At 33.5% G+C, this 23,034-nt stretch overlaps 1 pseudogene; it reads right to left on the bottom strand.

Moving 5' to 3' along the window:
• Window positions 1–23,034, bottom strand: part of LOC141403036 (uncharacterized) — a 1,250,555-nt pseudogene that overhangs the window by 442,795 nt on the left and 784,726 nt on the right.

Raw genomic sequence — 23,034 nt, 5'->3', positions numbered from 1 at the left:
CAAGATGGCGGATAACGTAGGTTTTATTAATCCCATTAATATGGGTATCAAATGAAAGGGCTCAACAAGCAGAACACAATATACTATAAAAAAATTGAAATCCAATATGGCGGATAACGTAGGTTTTATCAATCCCATCAATATGAGTATCAAATGAAAGGGCTCAACAAGCAGAATACAATATACTATAAAAAATTGAAATCCAAGATGGCGGCCGCTACAAAATGGCAGATAACGTAGGTTTTATCAATCCCATCAATATGGGTATCAAATGAAAGGGCTCAACAAGCAGAATACAATATACTTAAAAAATTTAAATCCAAGATGGCGGCCGCTACAAAATGGCGGATAACGTAGGTTTTATCATTCCCATCAATATGGGTATCAAATGAAAGGACTCAACAAGCAGAATACAATATACTATAAAAAATTGAAATCCAAGATGGCGGATAACGTAGGTTTTATTAATCCCATTAATATGGGTATCAAATGAAAGGGCTCAACAAGCAGAACACAATATACTATAAAAAAAATTGAAATCCAATATGGCGGATAACGTAGGTTTTATCAATCCCATCAATATGAGTATCAAATGAAAGGGCTCAACAAGCAGAATACAATATACTATAAAAAATTGAAATCCAAGATGGCGGCCGCTACAAAATGGCAGATAACGTAGGTTTTATCAATCCCATCAATATGGGTATCAAATGAAAGGGCTCAACAAGCAGAATACAATATACTTAAAAAATTTAAATCCAAGATGGCGGCCGCTACAAAATGGCGGATAACGTAGGTTTTATCAATCCCATCAATATGGGTGTCAAATGAAAGTGCTCAACCAGTAGAATACAATGTACTATATAAAGTTAAAATCTAAGGTAGCGGCCTCTGCACAATGGCGTATAACTTAGGTTTTATCAATCCCCTCAAAATGGGTATCAAATAAAAGGTCTCAACAAGTAGAATACAATTTACTATGCAAAATTGAAATCTAAGATGGCAGCCGCTACCAAATGGCTGTTAACAATTTTTTATCAATCCCACCAATATGGGTATCAAATAAAAGGGCTTGACAAGAAGAATACAGTGCACTATACAGTACATCTTATACACCCGAAAGCCATACAGTTTCCAGCTAAGTACAATTACGGGACGGCTGAAAGAAGAATGTTGCCTTTAATACTATCATGGGCTTCTACTATACATAAAATGCAGGGCAGCACTGTGGAACACGCAGTCGAAACTGTTACGTGGCTCTTAGTAGAGTAAGATCTTTGCAGGGACTACGTATAGAGGAGTTGGACTGCAATAAACTAACGGGCAAGAAACCTTGCAATAATGAAGCACTAAATTAATTAAACAGAATGCGAAATAAAAACTAAAAACTAGAAAACAAAAATAGGTAAAAAACTTTTTAAGTTAAACGGTTTTATGTTAAACATACATTGCAATGTTTAAGATAAATGTACTAAAAACCAAAAAATAATGTATCTATTTTATTATTTTTTGGTTTTTAGTGCATTTATCTTAAACATATTTTATGCAATAAATACCTTATGTTTGTCCAATTTCAATGAAATATGTGGCGGAAATTGATCTACAAAAAAATTTGTCATATTATATTGAAATCGGTTCAGATTTACATATAGCTCCCATATATATTTTCGGCCGATTTCATGTATTTGATGCACCAAGCACGCTATGTAAGTCTAATTTCAATGAAATTTGGAATATGTGGCGGGAATTGGTCTACAAAACAAATTGGTAAATTATATTGAAAGAATTTCAGTCAATAGAATTTCAGGAAATGTACGAACGTACAAATCCTTTGATACTGTGGCAACTGAAGACGACGCGGTTAACTATCCAGTTGAATTCCTAAGTTCGTTGGATCTTCAGGCTTTCCACCACATAATTTAGTGCTAAAAGTTGGTGTTCCTATTATTTTATTAAGAAGCATAGACACAAGGTTAACAGTAAAAAAACTACATAGCTATTTAATTGAGGCAACGATTATTACTGGGAAGTATATAGGTTCAGATGTACTTCTAACTCGAATCCCTCTTATAGCAACAGAAACGCCCTTCAATTTTAAAAGATTGCAGTTTCCTGTACGTTTGGCATTTGCAATGACTATAAATAAATCCCAAGGACAGACTCTTCGTGTATGCGGCCTAAATTTAGCATGTTCTTGCTTTTCTCATGGTCAGCCCTACGTTGCATGTTCACGTGTTAGTAGACCGGCAGATTTGTTTGTTTACGCTCCTGAAAGAAAAACAAAAAACATTGTATATCCTAAAGCATTACAATAAATACTTTACATTAAATTTTTGAATTTGATTTCTTTCTGATTTCAAAAATCCGTAAAATTTCAAATGCATATCAATCTAAAGGGGTAGCGAAGCGCACCGGGTTCAGCTAGTATACTATAAAAAAATTGAAATCCAATATGGCGGATAACGTAGGTTTTATCAATCCCATCAATATGAGTATCAAATGAAAGGGCTCAACAAGCAGAATACAATATACTATAAAAAATTTAAATCCAACATGGCGGCCGCTACAAAATGGCGAATAACGTAGGTTTTATCAATCCCATCAATATGGGTATCAAATGAAAGGGCTCAACAAGCAGAATACAATATACTATAAAAAATTGAAATCCAAGATGGCGGATAACGTAGGTTTTATTAATCCCATTAATATGGGTATCAAATGAAAGGGCTCAACAAGCAGAACACAATATACTATAAAAAAAATTGAAATCCAATATGGCGGATAACGTAGGTTTTATCAATCCCATCAATATGAGTATCAAATGAAAGGGCTCAACAAGCAGAATACAATATACTATAAAAAATTGAAATCCAAGATGGCGGCCGCTACAAAATGGCAGATAACGTAGGTTTTATCAATCCCATCAATATGGGTATCAAATGAAAGGGCTCAACAAGCAGAATACAATATACTTAAAAAATTTAAATCCAAGATGGCGGCCGCTACAAAATGGCGGATAACGTAGGTTTTATCATTCCCATCAATATGGGTATCAAATGAAAGGACTCAACAAGCAGAATACAATATACTATAAAAAATTGAAATCCAAGATGGCAGATAACGTAGGTTTTATTAATCCCATTAATATGGGTATCAAATGAAAGGGCTCAACAAGCAGAACACAATATACTATAAAAAAAATTGAAATCCAATATGGCGGATAACGTAGGTTTTATCAATCCCATCAATATGAGTATCAAATGAAAGGGCTCAACAAGCAGAATACAATATACTATAAAAAATTTAAATCCAAGATGGCGGCCGCTACAAAATGGCAGATAACGTAGGTTTTATCAATCCCATCAATATGGGTATCAAATGAAAGGGCTCAACAAGCAGAATACAATATACTTAAAAAATTTAAATCCAAGATGGCGGCCGCTACAAAATGGCGGATAACGTAGGTTTTATCAATCCCATCAATATGGGTGTCAAATGAAAGTGCTCAACCAGTAGAATACAATGTACTATATAAAGTTAAAATCTAAGGTAGCGGCCTCTGCACAATGGCGTATAACTTAGGTTTTATCAATCCCCTCAAAATGGGTATCAAATAAAAGGTCTCAACAAGTAGAATACAATTTACTATGCAAAATTGAAATCTAAGATGGCAGCCGCTACCAAATGGCTGTTAACAATTTTTTATCAATCCCACCAATATGGGTATCAAATAAAAGGGCTTGACAAGAAGAATACAGTGCACTATACAGTACATCTTATACACCCGAAAGCCATACAGTTTCCAGCTAAGTACAATTACGGGACGGCTGAAAGAAGAATGTTGCCTTTAATACTATCATGGGCTTCTACTATACATAAAATGCAGGGCAGCACTGTGGAACACGCAGTCGAAACTGTTACGTGGCTCTTAGTAGAGTAAGATCTTTGCAGGGACTACGTATAGAGGAGTTGGACTGCAATAAACTAACGGGCAAGAAACCTTGCAATAATGAAGCACTAAATTAATTAAACAGAATGCGAAATAAAAACTAAAAACTAGAAAATAAAAATAGGTAAAAAACTTTTTAAGTTAAACGGTTTTATGTTAAACATACATTGCAATGTTTAAGATAAATGTACTAAAAACCAAAAAATAATGTATCTATTTTATTATTTTTTGGTTTTTAGTGCATTTATCTTAAACATTGCAATGTATGTTTAACATAAAACCGTTTACCTTAAAAAGTTGTTTACCTATTTTTATTTATATATAAAAAAAGAAATAAATAAATAAATAAACATGATCTGAAAACAATATGATGGTATATCCCTTCCAATTATCCCTGCAATTTAATTTAAATTTTATAAGGTATGTGTGTTTCCCCGTATCCAAAAACGTTTAAAACTTTGCAAAGGACAACATTTTAAAAATGTCAAAAATATAAGCTTTTTGCAAGTTCTTCAGAGCAAATCTTTAAATTTTCACACCAAGGAACACAAAAGAAATTCAGCTTACCGAAATGCGAAAAAAATATTTTATTTGTGAAATTCCAATGAAACCCTTTTCATGGCTTTGCGTTTCTTTGTCTTGAAACATTTCATGGCTAAACAATGTAATTTATTTGAGTGAAATACATTATTTTGTATATACGCAAATATATTTGAGTATGAGTAACATTACAACCAGCTGTACGTATATCATGTGGGATGGTAATTCGAACGCGTTGTTTCCTATGGAAACACCTTCAACTTTCTTAACGTTCACACAGTAAATTAAGAACAAACAACGAGAAAAACCAAAAATATTTTTGGCATAACCGATTTTTAACATAGTGATGGGATTTGATAGTTTGAATACTACCTGAAGACAAAATACCCTGATCAGGTTCAAATTCTGAGTAATCAGTTTAACGTACACAATAATTGAGCTAGAACGCTATATTTTTGAACCCGATTGTCGTTTTTCAACAGAAAGGTCAAGTTGGAAGGTGGTCCATATCACCCACATTTTAGTATAGCCCCCATGTAATTGCACCTACCGATTTTCGGTATATTAAGCATTTTAGTTAAAATTTTTAAGAGTAAAAACTGTAATTAACATTTTAATTTCCCAATGATCGGAAAACTTCAACACCAAAAATTGTCAACGCAGGTCCATGTTTTGGTACAGCCCCCATATAAAGGTGCCTCCGGATTTTCGGTATATTAAAGATTTTAGATACAACATTTGCTTTATTCTACCTTATCCTATATGACACATACATGCATATGCATGTATGAAAATGACAATTCAAATTACTTGACACAGAATATATATATACTTGTATATGTACTGCTTGTACTCGTACATACACATCTGTGTACAGATTGCGTTCTACGAAAAAGCTGAAACCTCAAATGTGAAGAAGTCAATCAAAACAAGTAAAAAGTTGTTAAGTTCGGCCGGGCCGAACTTTTTATACCCTCCTCCTCTTAATTAAAATGGAATAATTAGGGTCCTTTCACAATTTTAGGTGTAACAACTTTTCGACAATGGATAGACTCCTACTGTGTCCCACTATCGCTTAAATTACACTGTGAACACAAATGTTGGGGCAGAGATAATTCCTTCTGGTGTGTGTAAGAGACCCTGTTAGCCATCATGAATTAGCATTATATCTTTGTTTGTTGTTTTTGTAGAGCACTTAAGCAACTGTGAACAAAGATATAACGCTAATTCCTGATGGCCCACAGGGTCTCTAACAAAAATTTCATCACGCCATAACGCGGAAGTTCGACTCACGGCGGATCTGTCCTTCGGGGTTCATAATATACTCACTAAGGCCTTTCTTCCCCAAGAGGAATTTTCCGTGCCCCAGACTTTTACCTCCATTTTGTTGCACAGTGTTATCTAATCTAATCTAAAGAATGTGTTCAGCTAGGTGAAAGGTACCACCTACGGGGCTATATCAAAGAGTTAACCTATCTTTAAATTTTGGGTAGTTTCAACAAAACAATGTAGACCCTCAAAAATGGACCCATGTTAACGAACTTTAGCGAAGAAATTTCGTGACCACCGAAAATTCCCGAAAATCGGGAGGACATATGTATATTGAAGATTATTTTTGAATAGACAAAATTGTAGCTAAAATTCTCAAAATACCGATTATTACAGCTAGTTCGGTTAAAAATTGCAGCTAAAATTCTCAAAATACCGAAAATCGGGAGATACCGTTATATGGGGGCTATACCAAAACATGGACCTATGTTGACGATGTTTCGTTGGAGATCTTTTATGACCACTGAGAACTTCAAATGTCAAATTACAGCTATTTCGGTTAAAAACTGTAGCTAAAATTCTCAAAATACCGAAAATCGGGAGGTACCGTTATATGGGGGCTATACTCAAACATGGACCTGTGTTGACGATGTTTGGTTGAGATGTTTCATGACCACTGAGAACCTCAAATTGCAAATTACAGCTAGTTCGGTTAAAAATTGTAGCTAAAATTCTCATAATACCGAAAATCGGGAGTTAGCGATATATGGGGGCTATACAAAAACATGGTCCTATGTTGACGATGTTTGGTGGAGATGTTTCATGACCACTGAGAACCTCAAATGTCAAATTACAGCTAGTTCGGTTAAAAATTGTAACTAAAATGCTCAAAATAACGAAAATCGGGAGGTACGGTTATAAGGGGACCATACCAAAACATGGACCTATGTTGACGATGTTTGGTGGAGATGTTTTGTGACCACTGAGAACCTCAAATGTCAAATTGCAGATAGTTCGGTTACAAATTGTGGCTAAAATTCTCAAAATACCGAAAATCGGGAGGTACCGTTATATGGCGGCTATACCAAAACATGGACGTATGTTGACGATGTTTGGTGGAGATATTTGTCCCAATTTACATTAGGCGAGTTTACTTGCGGCAATTGTCAGTTTGATGGAGAGAGAGGTGAGGTATATGGTAACCCTTTACCTCTCAACACCCTCTCTCACCCACAAACTGACAATTGCCGCAAGTAAACTCGCCTAATGTAAATTGGGACTTTCATGACCACTGAGAACCTCAAATGGCAAATTGCAGCTATTTCGGTTAAAAAATTTTAGCTAAAATTCTCAAAATACCGAAAATCGGGAGGTACCGATATATGGGGGCTATACCAAAACATGGACCTAATTCGGTCTGCAAATGTGGCGAGGAACGTCAAAATACCTCAAATCCGGAGGTACCGTTATATGGGGGCTATACCAAAGAGTGGACCGATATAGCCCATCTTAGAACTTGACCTGACTATGGAAAAAGACCCCTCGGGTGCAAAATTTCAGCACTCTATCTCAATTATTGCGGACGCTAGAGTGATTACAACCGACGGACGGACATGGCTAGATCGTCTTAGAATTTTATCCTGATCAAGAATATATATACTTTATAGGGTCGCAAATGATTAGTTCGATGTGTTACAAACGGAATGACAAACTTAATATACCCTCCATACTATGGTGGAGGGTATAAAAATGGATTGTCAAGAATGTAAATGAAACTGCGCAATCTATGTATACACATGCTTATATATATTTAGATTGCAAACATTTATATTATTACTGTCAAACAAGCTCCAGACACCATTACTAATAGGTAAGTTGTGTGTGTGTGAAAACGAAAGTTCGATGTGCGTCATAATTAGACAGCGGAATTTTATGCAACCCCTATCTTTGGTCCGATTCATGTTAAATTTTGGGACTGGGCATATTTTTGGCTTCTGATTAAATTGCAATAGAAACATATCGACACCTCCAAATAATAGTATGCTAAGTCTAAAAAGTGAGTTTTGCAGGAGAAGCTCTCAAAGTTTGGAAATTTTTTTGAATTTCAGTACTATGCTATGTCAATATTTGTTTATAACTTCTGTTCGGATTGACCGATCATTACCAAAATTAGACAGAATTTAAGTTAAAGGACGTTTAATATAAAAATGTAAAGAACTTGAAAACATGATAAGTCGACTTAGCATACTATTGTTTGGAGGCGTCGATATGACATATGCAAAATGCATAAATTTTGCATATGGAAAAAATAATATGTGCATATGCAAAATTTATGCATTTTAAACATTTTCTTATGCAAGAAATATTTCAATAATACGTACAAAAATATTTGTGTGCACAATTTTTCTGTTTAAAATTCTTTTCAGACAAGTCAATAAAATAGAGAAATGTATAACCACAGCCTCAACCTTCAAAATACAGAAAATAGGGAGGTATCGTTCTATGGTGGCTATAAGAAGGCCTGAACCTAAACCGACAAATTTTATGTAGAAAGTCGTTTACCACCAAGGAAGACTTAGTACCAAATTTCAGCCATTTCGGAGGGATGTAGAGGCCACAACCTTCAAAATAGCAGAAATCCGGAGATACCGTTCTATGGGAGTTATATGAAGACGTTGACCTATACCGACAACTTTCAGGTGGAAAGTTTTATACCAAGGAATTACCACAAATCCGGAGGTACCGTTCTATGGGGGCTATATGAAGACGTGGATCTATACCGAGAAATTTCAGGTGGAAAGTTGTATTCCTCCATGGAAGACTTAGTACCAAATTTCAGCTATTGCGCAAGAATATTGAGGCCACAAAGTCTTGTATATATTCCCAGTTTCTGTAAGACGATTCAAATAGAAATTCGTTCGAATTACTAACAAACACTTGCTGTTGTAGAAAATATTTGTTTGATTGAAAACAAAGATTAAAAAAAAATTTTTTTTTTTTAAAAACCGAAATTTGGCAGTACTTCGAACGAATTGGTATTCGAATCGTCTTAATAAAACGGACCAATAGTTTTGCATATGCTCATTTTATGCAAATATGTAAAAAATATGTCAAAATATGCACGATATGCAAAAATTGTTGGGCCTAATTTGTTTTATTTTGTGATAAAACTAGTTTATGTCTAATCAGATTTTCTCTACGACCACACTAACCATATATGCATTTGCATAGGATTCCGCTGTCTAGTCATGATGGAAGTAGTTATTTCTAAGTAATTTTGATAGAAATTGTTAAATTTACATATATTTATTATATTTTTAGGCAAAATGAAATTAATAGCTTGCGGAGTGTTGTGGTCATCCATTTTTTGGAAACAGGATTTTTTTTGATTAGAAACTTTGAAGGTGCGCCTGAACTAACTTTAAATGGAAGATGCTTACACTTGGAAGGTTTTTGCGGATTTTAAGACTACATGTTTATAGATGAGAAAAATCAAATAACAAAAAATCACCGGAGGGATTTTAGATAAATGCTTTGACCACGATTTATCTAAAAATCCTCCCGGCGACTTTTTTGTTATTTGATTTTTTATATGTTTAGTTTTTTTTAAGTTTTCACGATTTTGCTTGGAAACCGAAAGATCAATCTAAATGGGCCAAAGGAAAATGTGGAAATGAAAATTCTCTACAAGATAGACTTTTATGATATTTTTCTAGGTCTTACCGTTTTTGAGATATAGTAGTCCAAATTGGGACAATGCACTGACAGTATCCCCTCCTTATAAAACAATGTCATACACGGTGCGCCTTAACTGACTTTATATGAAAACCATTTAAACCGAAGAATTTTTTGCGGATTCCGAAACAGCAATGCTTATAGATGAGAAAAATCCAAAAACAAGAAAAAATCTCTGGAGGGATTTTTAAATAAATCTTGGTCAAAGTTCACATTTTCAGGGTTTTTTAGAGTTTCAGGATTTTGCTTGAAAACGACAAGTCTTATCGAAATATGACTAAAGCAAATGTTATAGAGAATTTTTACTTCTGCAACATTTTCATTATCGTCTGAATTTGCTGTAATGTAAAATTTAGGGTTAATAGTGTCAAAAGAAATCTTCTATCGAGGATTTTAGACATTTGCCACATTTTGGTATAGCCCCATGGACCAGTATTTTCTGCCTAAATTTGCTGCGATTTGGCATTTAGGATTCAAACACATTTCTTCATTAAAAATTCCACCTGATTTGTGGACATTGGTATTTTCGTAACAGAAAGAAAACAATTCGATATCGCTTACAACGTCATCGTTTATAACGATATATTATTATAACGAAGAAATCCAAAAGTCCTAAGTTTCTGCAGGCCTTTTCAGCCCACACAAAACAAATATCGCCTGTAACGACATATCGGTTATAGCGACCAAATCTGCCTGTGCCTTGACAGCCTAATAGGCGATTTAGACAGTAAGTATTCCATATTAGTTCAGAATATTTCATGGTGGTTTTGTTTTTGGTTTTTAAGTTAAGAATATATACGACAAAACGCCAGTTATTCATTTTTGTGTCTTTCTTTAGCTATTTGACCAAAATTTAACCTGAAGAAAATGCACCTCAATGCATTTGTTCAGCCTTGCACGGTACATGTGTGTTGACTTTTCTAGAGATATGTACATACATATATCTAAATAATTTAAATTCAACACACATTGTCTGAATAAAAAATATAATATGCATATATCACAATAAAATAAATTAAAAGTTAAACCCAAACTAATGTATTTTAATAAATCATTACATTCCGTTAGAAATCATTCACAACAACAACAACATCCACAACTACATATATAAAATCATTTGAATAAAACTATTAAATACAATTATACACAAATAATAAATATTAATGAAGTGAAAATTCTAATATATGCATATGATTTATTGTTTTATAACTTCAATCAATATACATAAAAATAGTTTTTAAAAAATTACCGTTTCATATTCAGGAGCAGTTGTGAACTATTTTAGTTGATGACAAAATTATTTCATTTAAATGTGGGGTTTTTGGAAGACAAAGGAAAGAAGTATAATTATATTTCAAGTTAAATACCATAAAATTCTATAAATGCTTTATATAAACAACTAGACAGAATCGGAAATAAAAACTATGTAATGACAATAGACTTGTATGTATGTATTTGAGTTTAAAAGTTAAAACGTATTTTTTCCTTCTCATTGAATTGCAATGAACTTAATTGATTCTGCTGAAAATAATTACAATGAATGCAACATAAATATTTATAGAGTAATAAAAGAGTTTCTTAATTAGCGTTTTTTATGAAAAATGTAGGTTGGTGTAGTTTCGTTGTTGTTGTTGTAGATGTGTACATAATTGCAATAAATATGTGGTGTATTTATGTTTTAACAATTAGTGGAGTATAAATCGATTCAGTTTGAATTACATAAGTGGATAATGTGTGTGTTTGCTAGTATCTATCTCTCGGGGATTAAAATCATCATCAGTTTTCTCCATTCGAAACATGCTGTCTTGTGTACAATTCGCAGCTGATGATTAAGAGGATAGTGAGGGGGTTATCAATGGAGAAATTAAAATCAGAATCAGTCTATTCCGCACTGAGGGTGATGATGGGCGATCAATAACTTTCAATCTTATAAATCTCCCGACATAGTCGGCATAACTTACACCAGTACTAGCACATCAAAGCCAAAAAAGACATATCAGGCATTCATGGGGCTTTATTTCATACCTTTACAAAGGTGGAGGTGACCTATCATGACATCTCATGCTGTATTGCCTTTCTCGTAGAAACAATGGACAACTTACTGGAGCGAGAAATCCGATTATAAATAGTATAACAGTTAGAGCTGGCAAACCATCGATGGAAATATCGATATTATCGATACTTAATTTTTGACGCCAATATCGATGAAAAGTTTTTTATATCGATATTATCGAAAATGTTGACATCACCATAGAACAGCCGTAGAAGTAATACTCTCGATTTACGCGATTGATTCTATAAACTTTTTGTATAAACAAATAAAAAGATTTCATAAAATTTTCTACATGCTTAAAGAGAATGGCGTGGATGGAATCGGTTTAGATGTGACCTACACTTTCAGGTGGCCATAGGACACAGCTGCTCAATTTTGCATAGACAGTATACTCCGCGAACCCACTGAGTTGTCTTTGCATTTGCTTTTCTCCCTCACGTCACTATGCGTGAACAAAAACAAACAAAAAAATTTTGGTTGTAGCTTTTTTTTCGCTCATATATTCACACATGCATTCGTTTTGTTTGTATTCCTATGGTCGGCGCTGCTATAGGGCTTAGAGTGGGCTGGAAACGAGCTGGGCCGCCACCAAGTTACATTTGAATTTAACGGCCAACGTTTGCAAGATGATCGGAATTTTTCAGGTGTAGAACAATTTGATGGGATAGCTGCTGTATTGAACGCAAGAACACGGAAACCTTGAAAGTGGATGACAACGGCAAAGACGAGAACGGTGGACAATAAGTTCATCAAGATGGTAAGTTTTAACGGTAGAACCCAAAGCTCGAACCTTATCGTTACTAGTGGCTATCAAGTGGAAATAGGCAATAGGTGGTTACCCTAAAATTTGTAACAATTTGTACCAATTGTTGCAGGAAGTCGTCTGTTAACACAAAAAGTCAGCAAAAGAGAGCGATTCGAGGGAGACATTTTTGCAGTTCTTTTACTGAGAGTTTGCTGGACAAATTTCTTCTAGCAACAACTTGCAACTCTTCTTCTTCTTCTTGAAAACAATCAATCATCTGTTTTTAATTATTCCGTGATTTATATTTATGCAAATTGATAACAATTTTATTGTGGAAATAAGCAAATCAATTGTTTTGTTTTTTTGGAGAACCAAGTTGCAAAATGGAAAATTTAGTTTTTCGGGTCATTTTTTGTTTTTATTCTTAATAAAATACAAAATGTTTGCTTGTTTGGTCCTCTAATGGCAGAAAAATTGTTCTGCTTTGGCAGATCAGCTGATTGCTTGCGGATTTTTGCTGAAGAAGAGTCTGTTTACTTTTCACATTTTGCTTGCAAAAGAGAATAAAAACTCCTTACTCTCCGAGAAAGTTCTTGCTGGACAATTCTTGCTGGGATAGTAACCAGACAGACCTATTAACGGCACAAGTCATAACCCTTTTGGATGATAATCAAAAAGCTACACCCATTTCGGACGGATCACCATACGCGCCAGTCATGACATAAACAATGCCTTGGGAGTGTCACCAACCAACAAATCTCTTCAAACTCCGCCTAAAAATCACGCAATCCTAAAGTACCGACATTTTAAATTTTAATTTTTCAACGACATACGAAATATAAACAAGACACATTTGTCGGCCATTTTAGATTTTAAATATATAGGGCTAAAAAATCCACACTTTTCCATCAAAAATTGTGAACAAAGGTCAACGTTTTTTGTACCTGCCATAAAACAATAACATATAACAATCGGCCGAAATTGGCTGTCATTTTGAATTTCACTTTAAGACCTGCTCTCGAATCACTTTAATTTTTGTTGAAGCAACTTGCATTCGCTGCCTCAAATACGACAGTAAACTTTTTTTCAGGGACAAGTCTATACTTCTTGAGAAAACAGCCCGAAATTTGTAAAAACCCCCATTGGTGGTGCTTATAGGTCCACTCCTTCCGGTACTTCCCCCACAAAAGTTCGAAAATATTCGCTAAAATGGTACGCGCGATATTATTAGACGTAGCAACAGTATTGTCGAAACTATGTTTATGTTTAAATTTGGGCCCTATCTGTCCAATACTTGGGGTACCACCCACACAAATATTCAACATTTTTGTGTGGTTAAGGGTATGTTCGAGGATCCTTTGGACATTTTTACCGAAGGTTTGCATAGTGGCCCTGTTTTCAGCGATATTATGTTTTTCGTAGGCTAGCATGCTAAAAAACACCTATCTATCGATATTCCCGCAAATTTTTGAGCTTTAATTCTATCCATATTTTTGTCGGTTTATACACCCAAATTTTTGAAAATCCCCTAAATACATATATACGGTTTATATTTCGAGGTTTTTTTCATTGAGTGCCGATATAAATGTTGTGTATACTCTTTTGTCGAAAACATTTTGTTATGTTCTCTTTGGCAACCTTTCAGAATTCGCGAACTGTTAACATATTCTATAAAGTATGACTACAATTCATTAAAATGAAGTGTTTTAGGAGGGATCCCATAATGTCGACCATTAAAAAAAACTTTCGTGGAAGCTGTGTTGGCATCTATGTAGAAAAATGGGTAAAAATGGGTTGAAGCCAACAAGTTTTTTTATGTTCCCATGCGATTTCTGGCTTAACCTTACATTTTATAGACCTATTCCCAAAGACTGAATCACAGAATACTCCATGGGCAATAAGATAGCTGTGTATGTATTTTCGATATATCGACTGCATCCACCTAAAATTGATGCTGACATTTTGAAGCCGGAATTTCGGGGTTTTATGAATTTTTTTAATAATCCGGACGCGCAAGAAGATAATATTCCAAACTCATAACACGATTATAGAACTCGTGATTCTACGTCGTTTGGTGCATATCTCATGAGTGTGCTCCTTACAGCATCCTAGTAATTGGAGTCGAAAGGCCAAAATTTCACGCGTGAATTTTCTTACAAAACATATTTTTTGCGTGTAAAATTTACAACTGTCATTCAATTTCCTTTGTACCCCGCGTGAATTTAGTTTTTTTACGCGACGGATCTAATGAGTGTATCCGCGATCGAATCCATCTCTTAAAACCGCGGATATAGATACCTTGAAAATAGAAAAATCAGCAAAAATTTATTTTGACAAATCCGCGTACTAAACCGCGATTTTCTTTAAAATTTTTTACATAAATGGAATCCTTTACTCGCCATTATAATATTTGCGAAAACACGTGTCATAAAAAAACAGAGATACGCGAGTAATATGGGTATTTCGCCAAAAATTGAATGTGGAGGCACATCCGCGGTTTTTGAAGAATCTATTTGAAATAGGTGTATATTGACGTATTTTTGATGAAACCGGATGCGCATCAAAATCGTATGCACATTGCGCGACTTTTACCAACTTTAAGGTTTTTTTGCAGTGCATGATGCAACTGGCGGCACACAATGGCCGCTGAATGAAACATCGAAATATGCATAAATATTGAGATTGATTCGCTTTATCCAAAATCGGATGCGCATCAACCGACTTTAACTAATTCGCGAGTTACAGGCTTTTTAATTTCTCTTTTTGAAATTACTATCATATTTCAATATTACTCTTAATTTCCTATCCTTATAAGTAATCACAGTAAGCAGTTAAGCTTTCACGATGGTAAACCATATATTTTGAAAAAGTTTTAGCAGAATACTTTAATTTATGTATTAGATTTTAGCGAAATAGTTGGATAACACTCAAATATTTTTTTCTAATTTTTCGAAACAAACCAAAAAATATATTTGAAACAATATTTTCCAACAATGAGTTGTTTCCCTTTTGTTGTTGTTATAATATGCAATTTATAAAGCCAATGTTTATAATTTTGGTTTCACATTTTTTTACGCGTTGTCTAGTTTCTGTACGTATTTTTAATTTAATTTTTAGAGGTTTATACGGACTCTGAGTTAGTATAATTTGAATTTATTGCCAGATTTTTTTAATTTTTTTGATTTTCCGCGAAAATAAAAACACATTTTGGAAATTTTGGTGCATCCACGGATGGATATCAAATGCTGTTACTGATATATGCTTACATTTTCTCAATACAAAAAATAAGAAATTTTAAAATATTTTTTTCTTTATAAGAGTATAAAAACCGCTATAACTTTTGCGCGCAATTTCGTGAACGCGAGCAGATTTGAAACCAGATTTTGTTCCTGTAACTATATACCAAAAATCGTAGATGTGCTCGCGAAAAAATTTTTTAATTTTTTTCAAGTGGAATTGTAAAGGAATTTTGTTAATTGCCATATAGCTTTTTTGTGTGAAATAAGCTAGTGGCATCTGATGAACGTATGCACGGATAGGAACAAATATACCCCAAATTGTCTGAATGCGATATGATCTTAACCATTGGTGCACAAATTATTAATAGTATTTAAGGTATTTTTAGGTTTTCAGGATTTTGCTTGGAAACCGCAAGTACTATCGAAATGGGACTAAAGAAAATGTTATATAGAATTGTCACTGCTACTAAATTTTTTAGTCCCATTTCGTTTCCAAGCTAAGTCCTGAAAACCTAAAAAAACGAAAAGTGCGAAATTTGACAGCGATTTATTTAAAAATGCCTCCAGCGATGTTTTCTTGTCCTAGTATTTTTCTCATCTATAAAAGTTGCTACTTCAGAATCGTCAAACCGAAGATTTTACACCCTTCTGATGATAATCCCTGTAATATAACTAATATGGGACGTCATCCTTGTTCTTTCCAAAAGATTAACAGAATTTACATTTTTCCGAATTGAGCTTTTGAATCCTCTTACAACAATCTCGGTTCGAACATTTCACAAAAAACCTCGAAATACCTGTAATTGGGAAATACCGGTTCATGAGTGATAGACTGGATATGTATGGATAGTTTTTGCTATGAGGTTTTCTAGGAACATAAAATTCCACTTCCGTAGAAAAATGTGACTAAAATCTTAAAATACTGCCTAATTAATGCAAATTGGGAATACCGTAATAAGGAGGCTGTATAAAACGATAACTGATTCCGATAAATTTCATGGGGAAACTTTTATGCCCCAACAAAGATTAAATATCAAATTTCAGCCATTTCGTTGGGATATTGAGGACACAGCCTTCAAAATATCGAAAATCGGGAGGTACAGATCTATGGGGGCTATTGAAGACGTGACCTCTATCGACAAATTTTGCACACCCACACCCTACACCACACTGTGGTAAGGGGTATTGTGTCTTTGTGCATTAGTTTGTAGCATGCAAAAGGAAACGAAATAGACCTATATTTCCTTTTGATGATCTTCATAGATTTAAACTCTGAGTTGATTTACACCTGTCCGTTTGTCAATCTGTCCATGTATTTTTGTAAACAAATACAGATAGCATTTATTTTCCGATTCGCTTATATTTCCCATATATTTTTTCAGCCGATTTGAGGCATTGATGAACAAAACAAGCCATATCTCCCAATTTTGAAGAAATTTGATACGAGTGACGGAATTTAATCTAGAAATAAATGTGCAAAATTATATCGAAATCGTTTCAAATTTAGATATAGCTCCTTTATATATTTTCGGCCGATTTTAGGTATTTGATGCACCAAGCACGCTATATACATATATCCAATTGTGATGAAATTTGAAATGTGTGACTGTATTTTTTCGGAAATAACCCTGTAGGAAGCATGGGGTCATGTGTTGACATGTTACCCCTTTGTCTACTATTATGGTGACAAAGTCAACACGTTGTCAACAGGTTGTCAACAATTGATAGTTTTACCTTAATAAGAAGATGAACTGTTTATATTGACAGCTGATAGGCCAACGAACCATATTCTTATTTTTTCTTCGTTTTCTTAATTGTTTGGTGTAAAATAAATTTGGCGGTTCGTTAAAAAATGTGTTTTCTGAAAAATCAATAAAATATCATGAATTTAACGATAATTTTAATAACAACAAGTATAGACAAAGGAATTTATAAAAGACAAGTGAAAAATAGACAATTCTGAGGCGGCTACCAACATTTGTGGTGAAACTTCGACAATTATACATTTTGTAGACTCTTTAGAGAAGATTGACGAATATATTGTCCAGTCTCGCTGAAAATGCTGAACGAAAATTACATCTGATATTTGGACACGACATAATAATGAGTTACAATGTTAAAGGATTATTTGGCAAAAATGGATTTTTCCAATGTTTATACAGCTGTAATAGGTAAGCAAATTTAAGGATATTTTGTTTATTTATACATGTTTATTCTTTTCAATTCCTAGATGTTATATCAACATTCAGCGAATTGCCTGATAAAGTGTTAAGTGCAGCAGAAGAAGAAATATTTTAAGCAGACAAGACGAACCAATTCCTATGGCTAATAAAATAAAGACGATAATATTTCTGACAATGAAAATGATTTTGTTATTATCATGAGGATTTGTTTGACGTTTACGCTTTGGAATTGACATTTTAATCCCAAACCCACTGGTTTAATCCGGTTAAGTGTAACCGGGGTATAAGCCCAGGATTCCACATAAGCGCAAAATTACTAAACAAAGTCAATGTTTTCAAGGCTGGCTAAACAAGCCTTGAAAACATTGGCTTTGTTTAGTAATTTTGCGCTTATGTGGAATCTTGGGCTTATACCCCGGTTACACTTAACCGCATTAACCCAGTGGGTTTGGGATTCAAATGTCAATTCCATAGCGTAAACGTCAAATAAATCCTCATGAAGTGGGTTAACCTGGTAAAAAAACTCTAATGTAACGGTACTATTAGCCCTTTATAAAGATCAAAAATACTGCAATACGCTATTTGTACTTTTTTAGCATTCTCAATATAAAATATACTATATATAAGTTTAATGTAAAGTTCCAAATATACCAAAAACGTAGTAATGGAAATCTGGTACCAATGTCTCCATATGACCTTTTATATACTATTGACACACTACCTCCAATGTCTCTACTGCCTCACTACTTCCAATATCTATACTGACTCACTACCTCCAATGTCAACACATGGTCCCTCAGCAACTACTGACATACAAGTTCCACTGTCACAAGTGACTTTCGAATGACATGTTCATACAAAATGTCTATAGGAAATTACATCAGTTGTTTGTCAGTAGTACTGTTGACAATGTCAGCAGTAACTCAGTATAGATTCACTATTGAAATTTCCTACAGGGAAATAAAAATCGGTCTAGATTTGAATATAGTTCCCATACATATATATTACTAGGGCTATAACCAAAAAAATACCACCACATAGCCGTGTAGAGCATTGAAAACTGTTATGAAATACGGTGTCAATTTTTCTCTATCGCGAAAAAAGTTTCCGCACCAAATGCATGGAAGTTCAGAACTGCATTTTTTAATTTTATCTGTTATAACAACATATTTGCTTTTCATTAAAATCTTTATTTTTTTGTAATCTAATTTAAAATCATTATCAAAGCGTTCTGGACAATTTGATCTCAAATCGCGCCATTTCGGAGCATATTAGGAACTTTTGACACTATTGCAATTTTTGGTTTTTCTTTATAAACTCGTGAATTTTATGTTTATATTTTTTGTACCTATCGGACAAGAGAATTTGGGGTCATTTGCAACGAATTCGCGAAAGTTACAGGCTGTTTTTGTTGACCTTGCCTGTGAGAATTGTATTTGTTTTCTACAAAAATACAACACCAGTACCATGCGGGGAATTTTGTCCTAATAATGAAAACGCATTTCTAAGATCGATTCGATGAAAAAGGTTTCAGCACCGACCGCAATTACTAAAACCCTTTTGGTATTTTTTTCTACTACTAATTTCTAAATTTGCTTTGTTTGAATAAATATTTATAGACAAAAAAATACATTTCTCACAGGCAAAGTCATTAAAAACGGTCTGTAACTTTCGCGAATTTGTTGCAAATGACACCATGTTCTCTTGTCCGATAGGTACAAAAAATATAAACATAAAATTCACGAGTTTATAAAAAAACCAAAAATTGTAATAGTGTCAAAAGTTCCTAAAATGCTCCGAAATGGCGCGATTTGCGAACAAATTGGCCCAGAACGCTTTGATAATGATTTTAAATTAGATTACAAAAAAATGTTAATGAAAAGCAAATATGTTGTTATAACAGATAAAATTAAAAAAATGCATTACTGAACTTCAATGGATTTGGTGCGGAAACTTTTTTCGCGATAGTGAAAAAATTACACCTTATTTCATAATAGTTTTTCATTCTCTACACGGCTATGTGGTGGTATTTTCGATATCTGCAAAAAAGTGCAACAAGTTATATCCCTAATATATTACATATTCACAGTGGTGTAGGGTATCATATAGTCGGCCCGCCCGACTTTGATCCTTTCCTTACTGCTTCACATTAAATCACTAAACTGAGTAAATTCCGTTTCAATTTTATGTTTTTATGGAATTTACGCGTGCACATATATGTACGTACATATATCCTCATCATCACATCATTACTAAAATACTGATGAATACTGCTTTTGCGGTGTCTATGCAAAAGTGTTGATCTGATTAAGTCCACTGATTTTTCGTTATGATAATTAACATATTTTTTTTTCATTACCATATTCAATAGTACGATTTATGTTTTAAATTGCCTTCGATATATTTTATGAAAAGGGGAAATTTACATATGTATATTAGGGATATAACTTTTTGCACTTTTTTGCAAATATCAAAAATACCACCACATAGCCGTGTAGAGCATGGAAAACGATTATGAAACACGGTGTCAATTTTTCTCTATCGCGAAACAAGTTTCCGCACCAAATGCATTGAAGTTGTGCAATGCATTTTTTAATTATATCTGTCATAACAACATATTTTCTTTTCATTAAAATTTTTATTTTTTTGTAATCTAATTTAAAATCATTATCAAAGCGTTCTGGACCAATTTCTTCTCAAATCGCGCCATTTCGGACCACATTAGGATTTTTTGACACTATTGCAATTTTTGGTTTTTCTTTATAAACTCGTGAATTTTATGTTTATATTTTTTTAACCTATCGGACAAGAGAATATGGAGTCATTTGCAACTAATTCGCGAAAGTTACAGGCTGTTTTTTTGACTTTGCCTGTGAGAATTTTATTTTTTTTTTCTACAAATATTTATTCAAACAAAGCAAATTAAAAATTTTAAGTAGAAAAAATATCAAAAGGGTTTTAGTAATCACGGCCGGTGCGGGAACTTTTTTCACAGAATCCGTCTTAGAAACGCGTTTTCATTATTAGGACAAAATTCCCCACATGGTACTGATGTTGTATTTTTGTAGAAAACAAACACGATTTTCACAAGCAAAGTCAACAAAAACAGCCTGTAACTTTCGCGAATTCGTTTCAAATGATCCCATATTCCCTGGTCCGATAGGTTAAAAAAATATAAACATAAAATTCACGAGTTTATAAAGAAAAACCAAAAATTGCAATAGTGTCAAAAAATCCTAATGTGGTCCGAAATGGCGCGATTTGAGAAGAAATTGGTCCAGAACGCTTTGATAATGATTTTAAATTAGATTACAAAAAAATAAAAATTTTAATGAAAAGAAAATATGTTGTTATGACAGATATAATTAAAAAATGCATTGCACAACTTCAATGCATTTGGTGCGGAAACTTTTTTCGCGATAGAGAAAAATTGACACCGTGTTTCATAATAGTTTTCCATGCTCTACACGGCTATGTGGTGGTATTTTTTTGGTTATAGCCCTAATGTATATATGTATGTATGATTACAATAAAAGTTGAATTTTAGATTGTATCACAAGCACATTCACGTTCAATTCAACATAGGGGAATAATAAGCTACAGGATATAGAAAGAAACTAAGATTTATACAAGTTTTATTAACACCCAAAAACACATTGGATGCATATAAATTAGATCTGACGATGATGATATGGTAATCGTTATGATTTTTCCACTTCAAAGAATGGAAAGAAGTGGCATGGAAGTAGTATAATATTCCAATTTTCACAAGAAAGAGGATGAGATAAAAACAAAACGATGGCTGAAAATGATGTATAAACATACGATTATGTTCAGTCATGAATGGTTCCGTTTGTTAAAAGATACAATATTTGGTCGGGGGTATAGCATATGCGATTATGAACAAACTACACATTTCAGTTGTGTGTGTGAATTCTGTTATACTTTAATCTGTGTGTAAATCTGTGAATCATATTTTATTAGTGTGGAGCAAAATTTGTGGTGCTTGATATGACTCAAGTAGCAACCCAGTAAACCAAAACAAAGATTTTCGATCGTCTTTGATAGACAATGGGCATTTTACTAAAGTTTCTACATTTTTTCTAAGTTTTTAAATTATATTCTTCTTGAATGACGGACATTCATGATAAACCAAATCAAATACTTAACCCTTCTTTGGACAGCTATATTGTTTGTCACATTCGTAACACATGAGCCATACAATTATTTATATTTATTAGTACATTTAATTACCATTTTACGTATGAAAGTTGTAAAATATGTCTAAAAGTTCCTCCTTTTATATAACTAATCCTTACTTGACAAAATAACATGCAGAAAAAACTATAAATTTAAGTAAAATTATTATGTTAGCAAAATCGAAATGTGCCTATGAAGTAAAAATGCGTATTTTTCTTGCTTCTAAACTCGAATATGCAATTACATACAAATATTCCAAATAAGGACACTATATTTTATTTTAGGGCATTACTCAGAATGAAGAGTGTCTATTTTATAACTTTACAGCTTATTGCAGTGTAATAAGGATGAAATCCTGAGGTATATTGTAAGGATTATCTTCTCAATTCTATGGAGAACTGTATATTTGATCCAGTGCACCCCACGAAAAGGGAAGAAAGTTCAATAATAGGATTTATTTGTTCAGTAATGTGTGTAATTGTCTCAAAATACAAGTGGAATCCTATTAGCAAAGAATTATTTAGGTTGTGCGACCTTCACCGACTTTTTATGAGCAATTTTGAATATATGATAGGATGCTATAGGACAAATTTCATAAACGGGTATTAAATTTTTCAAATAATATTAGAAAAAATTTAATTTAATTCAAAAATTCTGAAATTTTCCAATTACAAATGGATGGGCCAGACTCATGTTTTACGAATGTGATATGTATGTCAAAAATTCATTATAACTCCTTTTCTGGTGATCCTTTTGTCTTCGTGTTTTTTTTTCGTTGGAAAGCTAAACAAATTTCATGAAGCTACCAGAAAACTAAGGTCCCTAGCCTTATCGTAACCCAGTTTAGGCCTGGCCAGACTCATTTGTTCAACGGCGGGTTAAGGATTTTGATGTAAGATTGAAGAGTGGTATTGACATTCCATGTCGTCCATTGCGAATTGCGGAATCCTAACACCACTAGTAAATAAGTAAAGTGAAATTTTAGAGGCAGAACATTTTCGGAACCAGTTTTTATACGGAAACGACATTACAACATTTTTAATATTGTCTGAAAATTCCCTCTCACCTCTCCGTTTAAATTCCTATAAAAAATCACAAGATTCTCTAGACTTTCAAGTAAT

Source organism: Musca autumnalis, unplaced genomic scaffold, assembly GCF_047663935.1.
Source record: "Musca autumnalis isolate F117 unplaced genomic scaffold, ASM4766393v1 scaffold_4, whole genome shotgun sequence".
Classification (NCBI taxonomy): domain Eukaryota; kingdom Metazoa; phylum Arthropoda; class Insecta; order Diptera; family Muscidae; genus Musca; species Musca autumnalis.
This window is presented reverse-complemented; position numbering and strand designations above follow the sequence as displayed.